Here is a 7,067-nt window from a genome sequence, read left to right as displayed (position 1 = left end):
TCAGTCAAAGACAAAGGTGTCAGCTCTCATCAGGAGTAGCAACAACAAACTCCACCCCATCCGTAGTAACAGCAGTCATCGTCCTCGAGGCTTCTCCTCTTCTTCCTCAACATGTACCTCCCCTGGTTACTCAAGTGATTTGTTGCGAAATTTAATAGCTAGGCAAGTGCACAAAGTCACAATTTGTAATAAATCTTGGTAAGACCAAGTATCGTCCCACAAGGACTGAATTATCAATTACCTTCAAATGCACTATCATTAATGTCATTTAGCCACATGTTGAATTCATCTTCAAATTAACTCGAATCAAGACCACCAGTCGAATCTTTAAGAGCCAAAGTGTCATATGAGAAAGCCCATCTTATGATGTTGCAATGTTTTGGAGCGTTCCACTGCTCATGTAGCATTCGATCTTTCCCACTGAAGAACTTTTTCACATGATTATGCACTGTTCGACTACCATCTTGAGCAATGACCTTTCTCTTAATCATTTCCACCTTACTACTGCCTCCTATTATCACATTCACTCTACAACATGTTGGAATTTCAGTTGCAGCAAAAACATTAAATGTTACTTCCTCATTTTGCACTCGCAACTTCAATTCCCCTTTCTCCACATATTAGCGCCCTTCCAATAGCTAAAAATGGTCTCCTAAGAATGATCATAATATTTTCATCTTCTTCCATATCAAGAATAATAAAGTCCGCATGAAAGATGAATTTTTCCACTTTTACCACTACATCCTCACTAATATCTCTTGGGTGCTTCACTGAATGATCAGTCATTTGTAGGGACACGGTAGTAGGGCGAGCTTCTCCCAATTTCAATTTTATATAGATAGATAGAGGCATCAGATTCACATCTGCCCCTAAATAACATAATGCCTTCTCAAAAACTGCGTTCCCTATAGTACAAGGAATGGTAAATTTACTCGGATCTTTAATCTTGGGAGGTAGTTTCTTTTGCAATATTGCACTGCACTCCTCAGTAAGTGCCACCGTCTCATAATCCTCCAATTTCCTTTTCTTTGACAAGATTTCCTTCATGAACTTCACATAACTCGACATTTGTTCTAAAGCTCCTGTAAAGGGAATGTTGATGTGAAGTTTTCAGAAAACATCTAAGAACTTGGAAAACTACTTGTCAAGTGTCTTCTTTTGCAGCCTCTGAGGATATGGGATCTTGATGTGATGCTCAATACTTATTTTTGGCTGCTTCTTCTCAAGGTTCTGAGAAACCTTTTCTTCCACCTTTCCTTTTATTTCAGACTCCATTTTTGTTGAAAGACTAGATTTCTCAATTGGCTCTTTCAACTCCTTACCACTCCTCATGGAGATTGCATTGCACTAATCTTTACGATTCACCTCAGTATTACTTGGAAAATTTCCTTAAGGTCTACTTTGTAACATATTTTCCAATTGACCCACATGCATTTCAAGATTTATGATGGATGACCGAGTTTCAGTCATGAACTGAGCTTGGGAGTTGGTCAAAGTCAATAGTGCAGCTTGTAATTCATTTGTCTTCTCTTCAGGAACTGGTGGCCTAGGTGGTGGTGTTTGAGGTTGAGGCATAGTCTGCTGAGATTAAGGTTGGAGCTGAGGTTGCTGGCCCTGATTATTTCTCCATAAAATATTAGGGTGATTTCTCCACCCTGGGTTATAAGTGTTGGAGAAAGGGTTGTTGACTTCCCTATTAAAATTACTCATCATGTTGAATTGCTCCATAGGGATGGTGTTATAGAACTTTGTTGACATACACTGCTCAAATTGGCGAGGACCACCACAAATTTCATAACCTGTTGGCATCTGAATGGCATTAACAGGCACAGTATTCTGTTGCAATTGTTTTGTGAAGGAAACAACTTGAGCAGTCAAGGTAATGATGGCATCAAGTTCATGAACTCCAACAACCTTTATAACACCGGTTGACCTCTCATCGGACCATTGGTGGTTGTTGGTGGCCATGTCTTCTAACAATTCATATACTTCATTGGCACTCTTACTCATGAATGCCCCTCCAGGTACGACATCAATTATGGTGCAAGTAGTACCGCACAATCCATTGTAAAAGTTGTGGACCAACATCCACTTTTCAATGTCGTGATGAGGAAAATTTCTCAACAATTACTTGAATCGCTCCCAAGAGTCATATAAAGATTCCCCCTCAAGCTGGTAAAAATTATTGATCTCACCCCTTAATTTAGCAACCTTTGATGGATGAAAGACTTGGCAAGGAATTTCTAAGCCAAATCCTCCCAAGTAATTATAGAATTGGATTGAAGGGAGTTCAACCAACTTTTAGCTCTTTCCCATAGCGAAAATGGGAATAGCCTCAATCTGATTGCATCATCGCTCATCCCATTATACTTGAATGTTGCACATAGCTCCAGAAAATTAGCTAAATGCATGTCAGGGTCTTCTAAAGGTAAGCCACCAAATTTCACGGTGAATTGCTCCATTTGTAAAATCGGCGGCTTAATCTCAAAGTTATTAGCCTCCACAGTTGGTGGTCTTCTACATGTTTACATTCCCATAACAGTTGGGAGTACATAATCTCGTAAGCTTCTCACATATGGATTTTGAGCTCGTCCTAGCACCACTTGTGGCTCCCCTCCATTAAACCCATCATTGTTTGAGGATTTTCCATAACCACAGCTCTTTTGTTTCTACAATTTTGCCTGCACGCTTTCTCAATCTCAAGATTAATAGGAACAAGGCTATCTACTCCTCTTTTGCTACGCATATAACAGAACTACTTGAAAAAATGGTCAAGAATGCACGCAAAACAAGTTAGAAACATTTCAAAGAATAGCCAAATTAGAAATAAAATTAATTACTTTGATATTGATCATTTTCAGTCCCCAGCAACGGTGCCAAAAATTTGTTGCGAAATTTAATAGCTATGGAAGTGCACACAGTCGTAATTTGTAATAAATCTTGGTAAGACTGACTATCGTCCCACAAGGACTTAATTATAAATTACCAATCAATTAATCTTTCTATTTCTATTTGGTTAACAATATGTTTGTTCGTAAAAGTAAAGAACAAGAACGTAAACTATTGTAAATTCAAGAATAAAGAAAGATAAAGAAACAAAAAAAATCAATTGAAGATTAAAAAATTAGGGGTTTTAATCTCATCAATTATCCCTCCTATCAATTACTAATGCATGTTTTCTTTTCTCCTTCTTATCAAGCTAGCAATTTGTCAAAAGCAGTTTATAGTGAAGTTACGAATTACAAACCTCGACATAGATGGGAATTTTCTATATTTCTATGATAAATTCATCAATTAGGAAGCATAAACATTCACAATTTTCATATGCCACATATACAATCAGGATACTCTCGTTCTATTATTAAGCTTATGTCTAACCTATCAAAACATAATTAAATCTCACTTTTCAGGTTTTGATAAAAAAAAAACATGTAGATTATGATGCTATGTTTCCAATCAAATATCAAACAATAAGCATAGATAGACAAGAGACTCAAAAATTGAAGAAGAAAATCAACTTTGCATTAAATCATAATAGAAGTTCAAGTGACTTAATTAAAATCCCTAATAACAAATTTAGTTCATAATCATCATTCTAAACATAAACAACAATGGAAAATAACATATAATTCAAAGGTAAAAGAAAAATAACTGTAGAGAGTGAATGGAGATGCTCCACGATGTGTTTTCTCCTTCAGAGTTCGTCCTCCCCGAAATTAGTATCTTTCTCTCCTGTCGAAATTATGTATAAAACCTAATTTTTTCTTCAGAAGCAATGTGAGTCTCGGCCCAACATTTCAAGCGCCGCAACCCATGTCAATTTAGGCTTCTCGTGGAAGTTAAGCACGCCGCGGCCCGTGTAAATTTTCTGGCAGACAAAGTTAGGCGCGTCGCGACCTTCTATTCCTGCATCGCGACCCATTGTCTATCCTCGAAAAATAGGCTTTCTGCCTTGGATCGGGCTGCGGCTCAGCATCATAGCACTGCGGTCCTTAACAATTTCTTCAATTTTTAAAATTTTGATCCCGAAAATTCACCGAAGCCATAAAATTTCTTGAGGATTCATCTTTTCACGCAATAGATACCAAAAAGCAAATTTTTCATCATTTTTCTGCCAATTTTCTCCAATTATTCTTTTCTTTTATTTATAAGCTAAAACCTGAAAACAAGTAAAGACAAAGCATAATACTGCCCTAAACAACTAAAAATATTAATAAAATCCACCTAGATAAAACCTAAACACAAAACAAAACTAGACTCAACATGCACTACACCAAATACCCACATTTATAACACATGAATATAATACTAATGAAAAAGTGTTATGCAAAATATTATATATGTGGCAAAGTTAATGAAAAAGGCGGTAATTTTTTTGGGAGCCCGCCACATACATTTTTTTACTCTTTCTTCCTTCATCACTCCATACGGTGCGCCACCCTCTCTCTCTCTCTCCCTCTTTTTCCTCTCGGCTCTCTCTACCCTAGCCATTCCACCTCTCTCCTACATCTGGTCTCTCTCTCGATCTCTTTTCTCTCTGTCCTTTTGCCTCTATTTCTTTCACATGGTCGACGGGTGAATGGAAGGGTGCAGGGACTTCTCTCGGAAACTAGCTTTGGAGAGGGACAGTGCAGCGACATCATTCTTCAACGGTAACTCTCTCTCGCTCTATCTTTCTCTCTGAGCTACTCTCTCATTCAATATTTCTTCCTTTCTCTCTGTTTGGTTGCAGGTTTGTAACAAGGTGATGGGGGCCCGCGGCTTAGGTCATGTGACAAGGAGGCTCGACTCGTGGGTCTACGGCGTGGCTCGCTCGTGGGTGCGATGGTGCTTGCGGCGGTGGGTCTACGGTGTGGCTCGACTCGTGGGTCTACGGCGTGGCTTGACTGGTGGGTCTACAACGGTCTTGTACCAGGTTAGTTCCAAGTTTATGGTCTATATATGTATATTGATAATCTTCTCTCAACCAATAATCACTTTGTTTTAGTATTTAGATTACAGATTTTTTAAAATTTCTCCTTGAAATGAACATACAAATCATGTAAACCAGACATCGTTAGAAGCAATCTATTTTGATACAAATCACACAAAATTGGGGGAATAAGTTGGGCATGGAGGAACAGAGATTTCAATCCCTTCTAACATCAACACCACACTTTTCACTGAAGGATGAAGGATGAAGAGTTGGATCATCTTGAATGCACCACAAACCCACCTTCACCATGTTCTCCAATGTCTTCTTATCAACTTCTTCACCAATCACAAGCCTATCCAGCTCCATAGAGGAAAAGCACTTGTAAACCCAGCTAGCTAGAACAATCTCATCAGTATCTTCCACATTAACTTCCCAATTGGACCTGCAACATATAATTTCCAGGATAACTATCCCATAGCTATAAACATCTGTTTTAACAGAGATTGGAAAGTTCTTTTGCCATTCAGGGGCCAAGTACCGTCTTGTCCCTCTTACCCTTGTCATAGTTCTTGTTTGGTCTGGCATGAGTAGCTTTGCCAGCCCAAAATCATAGATCTTAGCCGTCCAAAAATATATACAAATGATTTAATAATTTGAATTAATAGGGATACATTTAAAACTTGTCCAAAATTTTAAGACTTCAAGATAACCTTGGAAAGTTTCACTGCAATCATAAAAGTTGATTTAATTTGAATAAACACTATTGGCTATCATAAAAGTGAATTTTTTACCACTTGAGGAAGAGTGTTTATTTTATATGATTGTTTGCAAAGTTAGATGTAGTAGCATGTTATATGAATATGTTTATATTACAGTAAAGAAAAAATTTGTACCCATATTTTTGAAACAGATGTTAATATGCTTGATAGTGAGAAACTGTATTTTCAACACTAAAGAACTTCACAGAATAGAGATATGACTGAGCATGAATGTTCTATCAATCTCGAACTTGTTGCACGAATTCAAACACAAAGTAAGATTATTAGTAACCCACCATTTAATTTTTTGTAAAAATGTAATTACTTTGTTCTTGAATTAAGAATTAGCTACAGTGGATATATGCTTTTATCTGATGTTCAATACTGAAATTTGTCTGAAAACCAATCAAGTTGCATAGCTAAGAGTCTTACATTCAATAAGAATGTTAAGTGTTCGATCATAGTCAGCTATCTTTGGCTGGTTCGAGTTGTGATACGGTGTTGTAAATAGGCAAGTTATGATTAGTTTTTTAAGCTGATTTCTTAACGTGATTATATGCAGACTGAGACATGGACGCATACCCTTATTTTTTCATTTCAATGCCTTGGAGTCATCTATGGTCAATTAAGTTCAGCTCCTCTATATGTGTTTGGGACAGTTCATCAAAAAGAGTTTGTATGAGATGAGACAGCTTATGGCCTTTTTTCCTTTATTTTCTAGACTATGACCATCATTTCTTTGCTGAAATATGCCCTTTTAGTACTGAGAGTTGATGATGATGGAGAAGGTAATTAATTGTGTTGCATTTAAGTAACTATTGAGAGCTGTTCTGCTAGGATTGATTAACCTTTGGACAAATTCTTGTAGGTGGTACTTTTGCTTTGTACTCAATCTTATGCAGGCATGCCAAAGTGGGTTTTCTCCCAAGTGACACAAGTGCAAAGGAAGTTATGCAGTATGAGGAAGAAAGTCCTTTTAAGACCAAGGTGGAATCCAGGGTAAGAAGAGCCATTGCCAAACACAAAAGCAGCCATTTTCTGATGTTGTTCTTGGCTTTATTCGGTGCCTGCATAGAAATTAGCGATGGAGTTCTTACTCCTCTTTCTAGTTTGAGAGTCCTTATCATCTTGTCTTATTATTTCCAGCAGGAACATGCTTTGAGCTCTTCATTTTGAATAATTATTCTCTTTTTCTATCCACATTTTCCAGTGTTATCAGCTTCAACAGGTTTCGGAAGAACATTGGCTTCAATCAAATGTAAGACAACCTTAGTCTGAAATAGAAAGAAAGGAAGAAATTCCATTCTGTTCAGAAGTCCTTTACACAACAATGTGTTTTTCAGTTCTTGACAAGTTTTTTTTCCTTGTAATTCCTACCAGTTTCACATTCAGAA

The 7,067-nt window shown here is 37.3% G+C and overlaps 1 non-coding gene across 1 annotated transcript; it reads left to right on the top strand.

The window, feature by feature from the left end:
• The first annotated feature begins 2,098 nt into the window (after positions 1-2,098).
• On the top strand, positions 2,099-2,205 carry LOC133820689 (small nucleolar RNA R71). Its single transcript, XR_009887091.1, has one exon. It is a non-coding gene; the product is annotated as a small nucleolar RNA R71 (small nucleolar RNA).
• Positions 2,206-7,067: the final 4,862 nt, after the last annotated feature.

Source organism: Humulus lupulus, chromosome 2 (genome assembly GCF_963169125.1).
Source record: "Humulus lupulus chromosome 2, drHumLupu1.1, whole genome shotgun sequence".
NCBI classification, from domain to species: domain Eukaryota; kingdom Viridiplantae; phylum Streptophyta; class Magnoliopsida; order Rosales; family Cannabaceae; genus Humulus; species Humulus lupulus.
The sequence above is the reverse complement of the archived record's forward strand: the minus strand, read 5'-3'. Positions and strand labels throughout refer to the sequence as shown.